This window comes from Camelus bactrianus, chromosome 1, assembly GCF_048773025.1.
Source record: "Camelus bactrianus isolate YW-2024 breed Bactrian camel chromosome 1, ASM4877302v1, whole genome shotgun sequence".
Classification (NCBI taxonomy): Eukaryota; Metazoa; Chordata; class Mammalia; order Artiodactyla; family Camelidae; genus Camelus; species Camelus bactrianus.
The window spans coordinates 24,414,127-24,430,957 of record NC_133539.1 but is presented as its reverse complement, the minus strand read 5'-3'; the positions used below and the strand labels follow the sequence as shown (position 1 = coordinate 24,430,957).

Sequence of the window (16,831 nt, the reverse complement as noted above, 5' to 3'; positions counted from 1 at the left end):
CTCTAACATACACCCAATATCTCTGTGTTAACAAAATAAAGTTTTATTTCTTGCTCATAGAAAATACTTATGTATTGGGCAACTTTAAGTGATGATCTGGTGTCTGAGTTCCTCCTATCATGTGATTCTGTTGGTTGGAGTCTTTTACTTCCAGACTCACAGAGCAAGCAAATGAAGAATCTCATGAGTGATTTTAGGCACAAAATTTGGAGTTGATTTTCAACACTTCCATGCACATTGCCTTTGTCTGAAGTAGGCAAGTGGCCCTAACTCAGCTGCAAAAATGCTGAGAAGTATGTTCATATTGTGTGCATAGAAAAAGGAATAGGTTTCTAAGTAGCTACCAGTCACTCCCATAACCATTATGACTGATATAACTAATTTTCAGCCAAAAATATTTCCTTATAAATCATAATAATTGATTTATCTTTTTTGAATTCTTTTAGTTTTTTATTTCTATTATTCTTATAGTCAGTGGAAAATTGCCCAACTCTGTGACCCCTTGTCAGTCTGAAGACCCAGTCTTGGAGGCTGTTAACAGATCAAAGGCTGTATCACATTCAGAAGAGGACAACCACATGGAAATAAATGAGCAATGGAGCCAACAGTGTATCAACATGTCTTTCCATGCTTCGTGCACCATCAGCTATTTATTTCAATATTTTGTATGTCATCAGCACTTTGCTTGACAGCTCCATTTGTTCACTTTTCACACTTCTTTTGAGTAAACAGCACATATAATAGTTCCATTTCAGAACAGCACATTAATCTTCCCTTGTTAAGGGATGACTTGTCCTCACACTTGTCATCACACTTCTCTTGTGATATGACATCATCTCCTCATTTGCTGAGATAAATTCCAAACAACAAAAAGATCACACAGGCATTTGAATTTCTACATTTGTCTACTTGATTTGCAGCACAACTTGGACAGAGAGGGAAAGGGGGAAACTAGTCATTGATAAAGGTATTTTTTTCTTGGCACTTTTATATTTTCTACACAGTTTGTACACATCGTTCAGAGTCTCTAATAGACTTAAGCCAACTGGGTGGATTGGCCGGTAGGTTACATCAATCCATGGCAGAAAATCTAAACATCCATTCACCCACAGCACAGGGGAGGGCAGCTGGTCCCACTGGCCCATCAGCAGCCTTAAGAGCCTGTCTTCTGGAGTACTGAGTAATTAGAGCCATAAGCTGATGGCTGAATTTAAAGCAATTCTGGAAGTTTTCCTCTCAGAAAGCAAGCCATAAAAGTTATGATCATTTATAAATGACACTTGAATTAAGTCCTGTTCAAAAGGTAATGCAGAGACACTGCACAATAGCAGTGTTCGTGGGCTCAGAAAGGGCATTCAGCAGCCATATGTCACTACGAGGTAAGCACTATCATTAAGTTCCTATCAGATTCTATTTGAACCTCTAATTTACCATAATGATTCTGAAAATTTCAGCTCTACTCTGCCTCTCACCCTTCCTGTTTGTGAGCTCAACTTGGAATTTGACTACTGTTAAATATAGGGGAAAGTTGCTAGGTTTGACATTATAACACTTCATATGAAAGACATACTGAAACTGAAAAACGCACAGTTAACTAAATGAGATGATCTGGTTTTCATATAAGATGGCAATATGATGATGACTTACAATATAGAATACACATCATATAATGTATTTACTGACTACCTTTTACCCATAAGACATTATGGGGTATAAAGACTTAGAAGAATAGAAAATTTTAAAAAATGCAGATGTTCATAAATAGGAGAATGAATAAATTAGGCTGTGTTCAAACTGTGAAATACTATATAATAGAGAAAAAGAATAAACTACAGCTACACTTATCAGTGTGGAAGATTCTCATGAACATAAATGTTGGGAGAAAAAAGCAAGTGAGCAAAGAATACATTGGTATGAGATTATTTATATAAACTTGAAAAAGATACAAAAGAGAATATGTATTGCTTAGGAGTGTATCTGCTGGAAGTGCATTCGGAGATAAATACCAGTGGCTCCCTCTAGAGGCAGGAAGAAGAGAAACATGATCTGAGAGGAGAACCCAGGACTTCAAATGCACAGATAATATTTCATTTGTTTAGCTGTGTGATAGGTACATGTGCTCATTTTATCTTCTTTTATACTTTTTTGTGTATGGAAATATTTGCAAAATAAAATTTAATAAAACAAAGTGTGTAATGGTCCTTACCTTTAAAAATCTAGTGTAATAGTAAGAAATATATATTTGATCTTTATCCCCAGTTCTTGACACAGATTTTCAAAAACCCTTGGAATTTCCTGAGTTATAAGGATGATAGGAGTATCTTTTGTTATTCATAAAAAGCCTCTTTCAAAAATACATAAGTTTATACTAATAAGGTGACTCTGAGTGAGTCCCTAGATAGCTTCAGGATGGGGACTGCTTGCCAGAGGGATCAACCATGTGACTGGATGATTGGTACTTTCAATCCCACCCCCAGACTACCGGAGTTGGAAGACAATTGGGTTTGATCACCTATGGCCAGAGATTTAGTCAATCATGCCAACATAAAGGAACCTCCATAAAACTCTTAAATGATGGGGTTCAAAGAGCCTCCAGGTGGGTGAACACATCGAGGTGCTAGGAGGGGACACTCCCAGAGAGAACACGAAATTTCTGTGCCTCTTCCCGGTATCTTACTTTATGTGTTTCTCCCATTTGGTTGTTCCTGAGTTGTATCCTTTACAATAAGCCATCAATAGTAAGTAAATGTTTTCCTGAGTTCTATGAGCCTGTCTAACAAATGATCCAACCTGAAGAGCGGGTTTGAGAACCCTCTGAATTTATAGCTGGTTGGTCAGAAATATAGATGGAAATCTGAGACATAGAACTGGCATCTGAAGTGGGAGTCTTATGGGACTGAGCCCTTCACCTACGGAATCCATGCTAACTCTCTGCAGTTAGTGTCAGAATTGCACTGAATTATAGGAATTCACTCAGTTGGTGTCCAATAAGAGAACTGGTTGTTGAATGAAAGAAAAACCCCCACACATCTGATGTTAGAAGTTTTGTGAGTAGAAACGCTATCATACCCAGCTATGGAGAAGATATATCTGCACATAAAAAAGTAGATGATGGTACAAAATTACAACTGTATATATTTCAAATGAGTCTTATTGGTAATATTCCTGGAGTCTTCAGAAATTTTTCATGAAGAGAATGGAAAGTCTTATTATCAAAGAGGAAGGCTAAGGTAGGAAGAGTATTGTCTGCTATATTCAGTGCTGAATCCCCAGTCCCAGGCATATCTCACGTCATCTCTACATAGGATGGCTTTGCTAGAAGGACAACTGGCATTTCCTAACACCCGGGCACTAGATATAGAGAGCACATACATATATGGACCAGTTAGTCATGTACTTTATACAGTGGTTATCAACCCCATAGAACTCTTTCCTCCAGAGGAAACTTACAGTAGATATTTGTGGTTTAATATTTATACCTGATATATCAACAGTGGATTAGAGAGGGAACTTAAGGGTATATCTGAGAAAGCAAGTATTTTGATCCTTTCAAATGAACCTTGATGCTTCTATGAAAAACAAATATTAAATGTTTGCAACAACAAAAAAAGACACAGCGAAGTCTAGACCACTTCAGCTACTAATGTCAAAAGTACTGAAATGAGAATTAGTAAGTCTGAAATAAGAGTTTCTTTATTGTTAGCACTTATTTTTTAATTAAAAAATTATTAAAGTGCAGTTGACTTAGAATATTAGATTAGTTTCAGGTGTACTGTTTACACTTGCTGGTCTCAAGGTGGAATAGGGGGAGAATAGAAACAGAAAATATTGATATGCTTTAAATAGTTCTACATAACTTAAAGAGAAAAAGCAAGCCTCGGAGTCAAGGCTTTATGTCACAAGATTAAATAAAAGAGGACTAAAGTGACCTGACCAACATGTGTGTCCACAGGATGACCAAGAAACCAGGTTCAGTGCATTAAGTCAAACAACTACAAATTCAATGAAAAATCAATCTGGAGGTGGCAGAAGCTTATTTGTGGGCTATCTTCCATCTCTTTTAGCCATCACTCTAGCAACAGACAGACTTCAAATTGCATACACTTGAGAATTTAAAGGTATAAGATGTATAAAGCACTTAAAACAGTCTACTATGTACTAAGTCCTCAATAAACATTGACAGCTCTGCTAAAATAATAAGTCTATTAATAAATATTTTTGTTAGTGGATATTTAATTTTTTATTATATTCATGAAGTCTCTTTCAATGTCATTGCTTTTTTTAACCGTGGCTTCATATGACCCTGTCATAAAAGTCTACCCTTTACCCAGTACCCCAGCAAGTTTCCCGCACTGGAACGCCCTAACACCAAGGAATCTGAAGCATGCATGATGAGGGCGATTTCTACAGTGACAAACAGACAGAATTTGTGCCATTTGGTCGAAGCTCAGCTCCCCAGGGTGTATTCTTTGGCCTCTGTGGGTCCCACTATCTGCTGCTCTGCTCCTGTCTGTGTATCATCTTTATCAAATGATAGAAGTAGGAGGGTTGGAGGTGGGGGGTGGTGAAGGACGAAACCAAATGTATGAAACCTCCAACCCACCACAACGGCTTCACGTTACCAGTACCGTGAAGAGGCTTGTTACAGGATAAAAAAAAAAAAAAAAATGCAGAAATACTCATATAAGAATCAGGAAATCCAAGGCATAGTCTAAATTTTGCCTGAGTGAACTTGGGACTAGTTACTTAACTTTTATGACTGCAATAGTATGTTCAAATTAGAAAATCTTTCAGATCCCTTCCAGTTCTAAATTCTCTGACTCATTAAACCAGTATTTCCCAAGATACTGAAGAATCACCTATAAATAGGAAGGGGCAGGACTTTCTCCCCCCTCATCAGGCTCTCATTTTCAACATACACTATTACTGTCCAATTTTTAATGAAATCCTCTGGCAACGCCAGTGATTCCTCCATTACTCACCATGAACTAAAGGGCCATACTTGTTTCCCAACCTCTAGAAATAATTGAATAAACATGTGGAATAGCAACAAGATTCCTGGACCCAGAAGATCTGGGTCCAACCTCTGATTATACCACTTACTAGCAGTTAAAATGATATCAGTTATAGTATTGTAGTTATCTTGGAGATTTTGTCACTGACTTCGCTTGCTTTAGAGAAGAGCAAACACATCTTGTGAGATTAATGATACATACTTCTGGTGACATGATGGGAACCTAGTGTTTTTTTTTTTTTTTCCCTAATGCCTTGAAACCAATGACTAAGGGGAAAAAAATGGCACCAAAAGATGTTCTTCAAATAAAATCCAATGTGCAACTTCAATATATGATTGCATCACAGTGATGCCGGAGCCTCAATGATTCCACTGGACCTCTCCACATCTTCCGTGCTAGGCCTGAGGCAGTATCAGCTCAGCCCCAGAACTTCCAAAGCCCCTCCTCAAAGCGGCCATCAGCATCACCTGGGAGCCTAGCAGAAGTGCAGAATCTCAGGCCACGTCCCAGCCTCACCGAATAGAACGTACCCTGTGATGTGATCCCCAGGTGGGTTGTGTGCATGATAAACTCAAAAAGCACTGATCTAAAATACAATATAAAAACCACTGAATTACTCCATGCTGTTCCCCTCCATTAAAATCTCTGCTCTAGCTTTCTTACTGCCTACCTTATAGTGTCGTTGAAACTATGAGTGTGAACTCATTCTAGAGAGTACACATTTTACAAACAGAGGGTAATTTTATTAGTTGAAGTTCCTAGAAACTTTTGCTGCTTTCTTGCTTGTGTTCCAGCTAAAATTTCCTCGAAAGTCCCATTGAAAAGAATAACCCTACGTGCTAAAACTATCCTGATGTCTTAACAGATATTCTATAGGACAAAAAAAAATGCTTGTTTGGTCTGATTATAGAATTTTTAGTTTAACAATAATTCCATGTGTACTCTTTCTCCAATTTCTGCTGATCTAAGTCACTTTCATTAACTGAAATATTTTGTTGTATACTGTTTTCACTGTATACCAGGTGCGGTATTTGATGAGTTAAGTGCTTTATCCAGTTATCATGCTTAAATCCCCTTTCCAATTAGTACATCCTACCTCAAGTATTTGAAGCCATGAAGCAAAACCCATTTAAAAATGTAACATAGCTAAACAAAATACAGAAAAAGAGGTGATTGACAACCAAAAGACACTCGGATAAATACAGAATGACCAAATGAAACAAAATTGAAGAAACAGAATGCAAATAAGTTCAACATTTTCATCTCCTACATATCCCTTTTCTTTCCTTTCGTATGTGAATACTTGTTTTTATCTGAAAATTCACTTCACAGAGGCTACTCCTAAAGGCTAGATTTTTTCCAACTGAAAACATGATATGTAGCAAGATAGTTATTTTGACAAGTTTCCAAAAAGCTCAAAACCATGCAGTTAACCAGAGCTTGTTGCAAGGAGATATAACGCATTATGCTTTTCTTGAATGTGTTCTGCTTAGTCAGCTAATTTAAGGAGAAATCCCATTTATATAACTGAGCTGTGAAGTAGTTGGATGATCTCACGATTCCTCTTTCATCTCTTGATTTTTTTTTTTTTTACTTAATTATAAGAGTCATCATTAGAACACTTAGAAACAAAGAGTATTAGAGTTTGGATGGGTTTTTGTCTCTCTTTTTCTTTCTCTCACAATATGAACTCTCCAGATATACGCAGGTACTGGGAGGAAAAGCAAGAGAGGAAAACTGACTGTATATCCATAATGAATTTTCCTGGATAATGCAAAATATCCGTTTCCAACCATCTGTACATGTTATACTGAGTCATGCAATTATAGAGCTAGATTCTTAGTTATTACTCTTACACACCTGCACCAACCCATTCTTCTCTTCAACCCATTTTCATTTCCTCCCCTTTTCTTTACATTTTTTTTTAGTTTTTGCCTTCTTACTCTCTTTTTACAGTAGTCTAGACTTTTTTTGTAAACTATAGTAAAGTAGCATTAAAGGTTGTAAATCTAAAAATGCTGAAGATGAGGAGAGACAAAGGGTACATTTCTTCAAGAAATATTATGCAGAATTAATTTTGAAAATACTATATACTTGCTTATATACACTCCATACAGAAGAAGCAAGGAGTGAGGTACTCACGTTTATATTGTCCCTAAAAAGAACACTTTAAAAAAAAGTTGTACGAACTTGTTTTCTAGAGATCAGAACCATGAAAACAGTATCCTTAAACTCTTAAATAAAATATATTTGTTCTTCTTCCATAGACACTTTATCCAAATAATTAATCCAAATACCCAAATTTAGTCCAAATATCCAAATAAAAGATATTTAGTCTATTGAGATGTTAAATGGCCAATATCATCAGACTCAGAGGGTACCAGACAAAAACAATAAGCCTCCTCAGCCGTCCATAATTTAAGTTCCTCTTGGAACTTCATCAACTTTAGCATCATGACGCTACGGTTTCTGGGTACTAAACGACCCTTCCAAGTGGATAACACAGGGTGACTCTGCCACCTGCAGTCAGCACAGACTGAAGAAGAAAATAACACGAAGTGTCCCCTTTGGTCTTTTAAAAATAGCATTTATTGGAGATATTAAGAACTTATCAGTGCTCCAAAACTTAAGAACCTAGAGCAGATTGATACTGTTTGACAAATTGAGTGGTCTAGTTGGAAGAGTGCAAAATTAACTCAGAAAAGCTACTGAATTTACTGTTGTTTCCTAATAATATAACTTCAGATTTTTTTCTAATTAGAAAATTTATAAATAAACATGTGACTTATCTTCAATGAGAAACACAAAAAGTATATAAAGAAGAAAAATGAAAATCACCCATAATTTATCACCAGAAATAACCATTGTTAATATGTTGGTATACTTCCCATTATTCTTTTTACCATGCATCTAAGTATAGGTATACCTATACATGCATGGGTACATGCATATACTTTTTGGGCGGGGGGAGATCTCCAGTGTTTTTTTTCCTCCTTTTTCAGTTTTATTAGGTAGAATACAGTTCGACTGCACATACACATTATATTGCAGGTACATGCATATACTTACATGCATAGTACGTGCATGTTAGGTTGATATGCATAGATAATAATGCAGGTAGCTAATTTAACAAAGTTGAGATGGTTCTGTGTATGCAACATCGAGATTTTTTTAAATAGAAAAGTATAAGCATCTCTCATATCATAAAATAGTCTCCAAAAATGATTTTTAATAGTTTACAATATATCATTATGTAACAATTTACTGAACTATCTAGATAATTAAGTATTCATTTTTTCGAACTTTTTGATTTCCCTTTAAGGATTTAATTTTAGAAGTAAGATCAAAGGGTATAAGCATTCTTATGTCAGAGGGCACAAATAATTTTTAAAGAGCTTCATAAATTACCCAAAATTACTTCCTAAGAAATATTAAATAATTATTGAAAAGAAAATATGCATGAAGTTAAGCAACTAAATACATTAATGTATAATCACTATAAACTTTCTTTAGTTGAGCAGGAAGTCAAGACAAATTCATAAGGTAGTGTAATAGTCCTTTAATTCCTTTGAAATTAAAATAATTATCAAAAAAAAGACTATTCATCTTTTTTGATGAATATTTATTTTAGTCAATGTAAACAAGAACTTAAAAAAGAAACAAGATTTATATAATTTAGAAGATTTTAGTTTTAGTTGTAAGGTTTTTCAAACTGCCTCTCTTCCACATAGAAAACAGATCTCCCAATACAATCATTTTCAAAATATTTAGTAAAATGCTTAAAAATGAGAAAAACAAGTGCCAAGAAACTAGCAGCATTCATCTTGCCTCTTTACTGAAATAAGCTTACTTGAAAATTGAACAACACACAAGAATTTCCTGAGTTGTGTTTTGTGATTAGTGGCAAGCCAAGTACCACTGGGAATACAAAATAAGTTATGACATATAAACAGAAAATGAAGACAGTACAGCTATGCACACAGTACCTTGGCGTATAGCTGAAGGACATCTGACTCAGCATGGCAGGGGGAGGTTGGACAGGAATGCCAGTGTTACAGTGGTTATGCTAGAAGAAATGGAGAAAGTGACATTAAGCTAATGATAAATAGTAGATGGCTGGAAATGGGGGCAGGTAAAAGGGGTAGATCAACCAGAGAGGGGAAGGGAAGTCTCCAGGTAAACAGGACCCCAGGACCAAAGACACAAACGTGAGGGAAAAGTTGCAGAAAACTACAAATAATTCAGTGCTGCTGAACCAAAGCTCAGGGAATGATAAGGAGATGGAGCTGGATAGGGAAGATCATGGATGACTCATATATATTATCAAAGTAGTCTGCAGATAATAAGTAGTTGCAAAAAGGTCCTGCATCAGCCTGATACAGTGTTACTGACATCTTAAATAAGTTCTCTGCCAGTTCCTTTAAGGATGGACTTGAAGGTGACAAAATTAGAGGCAAATAGTCCAATAAGAAGACTGTTTTGATGGTCCAGCCAGAACAAACGTAGTGGATATAAAAGGGAAAGGAGTAGAAAATCTCAAGAAGTACTTAAGCATTAAAATGATCAAAACTTATGACTGGGTAGATATGGAATTGTGGGAGAGGAAGACGATTAAACAGAAAGTTTAGAAAGATTCTAAGAGATGACATACTCTGTTTTTGAAACATTAGGATCAATGTGATGATGAGTAGTTGACAGAAAGTTGGATGTAGGAATCCAGAGCATGAAAATTAAGGCTAGGATATACAGGTGCAAACAAGAGGATGGACAAGATCACCCACTGAGTATTTTAAATGATAGATATCATAGGTTCAAGGATAGAATTCTGAGAAACCCTGACATTAAAGGATTAGCCATGTGAAAGGAGCCCATGGAAGATGCAGAGAAGAGACAAGAACCAACAGAACACTGGGTTAGAGAAGAAAAGTGTGCCAAAAATTCAAAACAGACTGCAGCCTCTCAAGAATGCCCATTGGATATGCCAAACAGAAAGTTATTTGTGACCTTAGAGACATCAGTTGTATGTATTATGGGGGACTGAGAAAATGAGCAGATTGTAGTAACTTTCTTTGATGGAGATGGATGTCTGGAAAGACCATAGAATCTCTCTTGGCTTACACGGACAGGAGGGAATGTCCCAACACTTGTGATGATATCCTATGGGGTGAAGCAAACATAGCGACAGATGTGTCCAAAGTAAGCAATGTGCAGAGAAATCTGATCCAGATATGGGATTATGGTTCAAGGTCAGGGTTCCTAGCCTAATAAAATGCCCCTACCAGAGAAAAAAAAAAGGATTTTGAGTGGGGAACTAGTCACTGGGAAAATCATTAGCATTAGAATTTGAAAACAAAGGAACCACAAGCCGAACTAGCAGTAAGGTTGATTTTTTAATGCTGCGTCCTGCATCTTACTCAAAAAAGACTCCTTAAACATTCCCAGACTAAAGGCAGGTCAAGTTACAGAGAATGTACTGAGCTAGAATGTGCAGGCAAGATCAAGGGGCTCTAACAAAAGGGGAAGAATGTGAGGATAAGAAGGCAGGGAAGTATAGAAAGGGATTGACGGGAAAGAAACTTGATGAAAATGTTCAGCTGGGCAGAAATACCCAAGAAGAACATTATAACTAAATTGCTAGAATATATAAAGAAGTCAGGAAAGCAAATTATCCAAAGAAATAAAAAATGGACAAACCAAAAAAGATGAGCACTTCAGAAGCCAAAATGTGAGGAAGTATCCATCTCTGGCACACATAAATTACTGCATAAAGATTTGCTGAATGAATACACAAAGTAATGGAAAAAATAAGATTTTTTATTGTGGAGACTGGAGTCAGTTTTATTCTGTCCTACTCTAACTTAAGATGGTTACAAGGTATCTATGCTTCATCTAAAATTTCCACTTTTCAGACTATGCATGAATTATACCACATGTACACCCAAATTTCTCCAGACAGGAGTTATTTTATAAAAGTAATCATTTTCCCCTTGAAAAAAATTAAATAAAATCAGTGGAAGCCATTGATAAAAAGTAATTGTAAGCACTAAAAATTTGTTTTCCTCTACTATTGCTTTATTTTTCAGTGTCCTCTCTTAGTAGGAAAAATATTAATCTATTCAGTTTTATCCTAGAACCATATTTTTTACATTTAATTAGAGAGACAACATTTGCATAAACATACCCTTGCTAAAGGGCATACCTTAATAAAGACAGTATAACATGCTTCTATAACCTAGCAAGGTCAGTCCATGAGAAGGATAAATTAAAAGATAATTGAGTAACTGCTAGAATAATCTGAGAAGATAGGAAAGAAGATCATGCCTGGAGGGCAAAATAATAGAAAAATAAGTATAAAATGATGAGATCACAAGGTACATTTTAAATCTGATAAAATGATAAAAAATAAACTGGACTTTGAGTCAGGAAGAAAAGGTTCTAGTTCTATGACTTACTTCGTAGTCTAGGACAAAACATTTTAATACATTTCTGCTTGAGTTTCCCAGTTCTTGCTTCCCTCCTTTGCCCTCCTCCTTTGCTAAGCAGTGGCCATAGTTATCTTTTTAAAACATAAATCATACCATGTTTAAAACTTCCCATAGTTTAAAACTTCCCTGTTTAAAACTCCCCATAGTTTCTTGTTACAACTGGGATAAAATCTAACCCATTCCCCATGACCTCCATCACCTCACGTGAACAGAATCCTGCCTATTTCTCTGAACTCATGTCCTCCCACTTCTCCTCTCATTCCCTGTCCCTGGATTGTTTTATGTTCCTTAAATGCTACAAAGATCATATGTGCTATTCGTGTGTCCAGAATACTGAGCCCCAGGTCCTCCTGCAGTTGGCTAGTTTTTATCACCTCGGTGTCAACTCAGATGCTACCTCCTCAGAGATATCTTACTTGACTTTCTATAGGAAAATAGTCACCCCATCCTCATCCATCCATCTCTACTATATAACAATAACTTTTCTTTATAAAATGCACCACTATTGAAAATCATATCTTTTTATTATTTCTGTGCTTATATAGTGTGTATCCCACCAACAAAACATCTCCTTTCCTATCTTATTCATCACTGAAATCTCTGCTTCACAGTTATGATCCATAAGTACTTGCAGAATAAGAGAAGGAAGGGAAAAAAAGGAGGAAGGGGAAAATGAAAGGAAGGAGGAAGAAAGGGAGAGAACTGAATATATAAAATATTTGACATTAAAATGAGAAAAAATATGAAAAGGAATATTGGAAATAACCATCAAAGCATTACTTAGATATCACAACATTCTTAAATATATTGAAATACCACAGAATTGGTGTGATTTAGAGGAACTTCATATACAATTGTTTTCATTTTCTTGATATTTCAGTGAAACCTAAACAATGAAAAACTTTTGTGTACATGTGGGGGAGAGGATGTGGATATGTATTTTAATTTTTATGCTTTATTTGGGTGAATCTAGGGTATAAAGAAATATGAAAGACACCCTCAGAGCACACTTGAGATGTCTGCTTTCACATACCCATGTGCTGTTTCTCTAAATTACACTCTTCCAGCTGGCTTGGTTAATTTTGAAGTGATAAGCTAACAGTGCCATATCACACCCAAGCAGTATAAAACTGTATAAAAACACAATAAAACAGTGATAAACAATGGATTATTTCAGTGGCATATGGCAGACACACAGTCAGGCCAGCCTCAAATACAACCCTTGGATTATGTTTAAAAATCAGTGTTTAAATTATAGATTTAGCTTTCCAGGAACTCCTTGTAAGCAGTAAGCAATTATTTCAAGGAAAAGAAAGGGAGGGTCAGATAAAAGAAAAAAAGAAAATACACTGGTCATTAAAGAAGAAAAATAAACTAGAATCAGCGAGTAGTGCATGCATGGCAATCTACAAGGGGCAATTAAACTGCATGGAAGTATTCAGCAGGAAGAGATGACAACAAATAGGTTGACAAGTATGAAGGAAAATAAATATAGAGAAAACCAGGGGATAGAGAGCAAAGGAGAAAGAAGGAAAATAAATAAAAATTTTAAAAGCCCCTCTTACACTATTTGGGCATAAAATTAATTTTTTTCACTAAAATGATAAGAAAAATCCATGTTGCACATCACAGAAGGGTTGGGAATGCATTGCTAAAATTTTATTTCCACCATCCCTATGTAAAAAGAAAAAAAAAAAATCTTCGCCAGAACATGTCTTCCTAAATACTTCACTCCTCAACCATCTTCTTCTGGGAAAGGGGTGCTTCAGAATAAGTACTCACTCCAACTTGCTGAGATTAAAGCTTCCATGTAAAGACCTCAGAGTGCAGCCCACTTTTTACCTCTAAATATATTATTTATGCACTGTATTTTCAATTGTTTTGTTAATGAGGTGAGTTTTGGACCCCAAAGAATGGGGGCTGGTTTCCTGTGGACTCAACCATGTGATCAGAAGTTTGGAATTTCCATTCCTACCCCCCTCCCAACCTCTGAGGAGGTGAGAGGGACTGGAGGTTGAGTCAATCACCAATGGCCAATGAGTTAAGGAATCATTCCTAAATGTATACCAACAGATGAAGGAATAAAGAAAATGTGGAATACACACACAATGGAATATTATTCAGCCATAAGAATAAAAGGAAATTTTGTCACATGCCACAACATAGATGAATCTTGAGGAAATAAGCCAGTCAAAGAAAGGCAAACAATACATGATTCCACTTACATGAAGTGAAGACACTTATATGACTATCTAAAATAGTCGAACTCACAGAAACAGAAAGAAGAATGGCGGTTGCCATGGGCTGGTGGGAGGGGAAATGGGGAATTGCTGTTCAATGCATTTAGAGTTTCAGGTTTGCAAGATGGAAACGTGCTATATAGCATTGTGCTTATAGGGAACAATACTGTATTGTACACTTAAAATTTTGCAATATTCACCAAAAAAGGGATTTCCTTACTTTACTTATAGATATGAAAGGACCTTTTAATCTATAATTTATTTTTTATTTATATACACAGTTCAGTGACAAAAATTAATCTTTGTAAAGTCAAATTATTGGTAAATATGGCTGCTTGCAGTAGGAAGTATTGATCATCATACAATGACTTGAAAATAAAGATTTCCTAATCTCAACACTTTGCTCTCTAGCAGCAATATAAAATTATAAATGAAAAATCTCAACTCCCATCTGAAGCATGAAATTCCAGAGTTACTCCATATTAAGGGGAAAAAAATATGTGCTTAAAGCTAAGATTCATATTTTATCTTTCTGGAGGAGAGGTTTTCCTCGAAGAGAGAACCCACCACCAGATAAATCGTGATACTATAATACACAGAGGGACTTCTACCAGTAATGACATTCATTGCATGACCGCTGAATTGCCCCAGCCTACCAGAGAGCATCCCCAAAGCACATGTATACCACAGAGCATTGTAATTAAAGTCAGAGGTGTTTCTTCCAGTTTAAAAATGTTGCTACTCACACACCAAACATGGGTTCCACTGTCCACTTCTCTCACATAGACTTTCACACAACATAAAACCTTTAATCACGACATTAGTAGAATCTTCTAAGCAAATAAAATAATGATTTACTCACACCCCTACTTTTCCCATATGATTATGGAAAAATGAGATATAGGCAAATAACTGGTGAGCCCAACTATATCATGGACACACTAAAATTGTGAAGTGGTAGGAGTCTGTGGTTCATGGGGAAAATTTGGGAACAAATAAAGGTGAAGCTAAAGAAATATTCATTTATCCATCTCTGTGAGGTCAGGAAAGCCATGCTGTTCTGGTCTTCACTATGTCCCCAGTACTCTGAAAGTGTTCAATAAAAATTCCTTGAAGGAATGAGTGAAGGAATGTCCAAGGTTACATGGATCTAGTCTGGAAAGGGTAATTAAGCCAAATTACATGCTGTGAGAGTATATGAAAATACCAAGCAAACAGCTCTTTATTGCCATAGACGTTTTCATGATGTTCATTTATGAAATCTACATATTCAGAGCCAGTCTCAGTTTATAAAATGTAAGTATTCACATAGAATTTATTTACCTATGCTTTCTTCATAAATAGCATCATTTAAGACTTGTTAGCTGAATCAAAGAATTAAGGGCAATTTCTTTTTCCATAATTTTACCCAAACGATGAAGTGCACTTTAAACATACACAGTGCTGCAGGTCAATTATATCTCAATAAAACTGGAAGGAAATAAAAGTTCATGGAGGAAGACTACTGTAGTGTCTGAAATTATATAATATACAAAACACATAGTTAACTTTGTTCTAAATAATCTGAAGTCAAATTTATATTCAGGTTTTAAGCTTAAACTCTAATCTTCTTGAAGATTAAATGTATCCAGTGGTTTATGTTCTGTAAACTGTTCTTTAAACAATCTCATATGAATGAATTAATTCTCACAATTTGTACATCGTTAGAATTGTCCAGTATTTTCACCTTAAGTAAATACCCATATTTACTTTTATCTGTAACGGTTACAAACCTTTATCATTCTTCCCTAAATCACTTAGCTGGACTCACCTACTCCTTTTTACCAGATGGCCCAGCCTCCTACCTCACAGAGAAAACAGCAACCATCAGTCACAAGCTCCACCCCCGTGTTCCCTGCATGTTCCCCAGCTCCTCCCCTTCCCTTCCATCCCAGAGGATGCCTTGCCTAATTCTTCCAAAGATAACACCTCTCTCTGTGTCCCTGATTTCATCTTCCCCTCCCATCCCTCTTCCTCTCTTCACCCAGTCTGTCAATAAATGTTTACTGAGTGCCTTCGAAGTGCCAGAATATTTGAAGCCTGGGGATACGCTGTTAAAACAAAGCCTCTCTCCTAGCGGGGCTTTCCATTCTATTGTGTGTCCTCCAAGCCTTTTTTAACATTCACCTCCTTTTTAATCTTCAACACATCCTCACTAGGCGGCTCTTCTCATTCCACTTGCAAACCAGTTTAACTCTTCCTCACACTGCAGATGCATCTGCTCCTTCTGCTGACCTTGAAGGCACGTGTCTCCTTCCTGTACTGCTACAGCCAGCATTCTCTGCCACAGCAGTCCTGGGCGACCTTTACAGAGACACACTTTTGTTTCCACTCAGGTGAATGAGGACTGAGAGGTATGAAAGTGGAAACAGTCAGGATGTTTCTCTTTTTGTAAACACAATGGTGCTGTAGAGTTGCTAATTTAATGCTCACAGAACCCAACCTTGCTTGCTAAGTTAAGTAAAGAGCTTGGAAAGCAACTGGCCTCTCTGCCTTCTGTCTTTATTCCTTTAATCTGAACTTCACATAATTACTGGAATGTCACAGGTTTCTTCCCTTATTTTCCTTATAAAGTTAGTTTTCTGATAATAAAAGTAACGGATCAATCTTTTAAAAACTCACTTAATCATTTCATTCCCCGTGTTAAGATATTTAATGAAAGAAGGAGGGGGGAAAGAGTATGGCTCAGTGGTAGAGCACATGCTTAGCAGTCATGAGGTCCTGGGCTCAATCCCCAGTACCTCCATTAAAAAAAAAAAAAAGGAGAAGAATTAAAAAAAAAAGATATTTAACAATTCCCACAATGATTATAAGGCAAAGTGCAAGCACATGTTATGTCATGAATGCTTTACAATAGGACGCCAGCCAATCTTACCCATCTCTCTCTCTGAACTCGTTTGTCTCCCAACAATTCAGCATCATTCTAGTCTCCCTAAGCTTAAAAGAAGCTGAGAACAAAGAGGATGTTGGGAATATCCTTCCCATGAGGCTTTAAGTTAGAATCAGCCATTGAGAGGCAATTTGGAATGTAAAAAGGAAAAGAAGGCTTATT

General features: G+C 36.3%; 1 long non-coding RNA gene across 1 annotated transcript in view; it reads left to right on the top strand.

Moving 5' to 3' along the window:
• Positions 1 to 5,309: 5,309 nt before the first annotated feature.
• LOC141577489 (uncharacterized) overlaps positions 5,310 to 16,831 on the top strand; it is a 41,022-nt gene continuing 29,500 nt past the window's right edge. The window contains exon 1 of the long non-coding RNA XR_012506541.1: positions 5,310 to 5,564. This is a non-coding gene — a long non-coding RNA (uncharacterized LOC141577489). The remainder of the gene's footprint in view (positions 5,565 to 16,831) is intronic.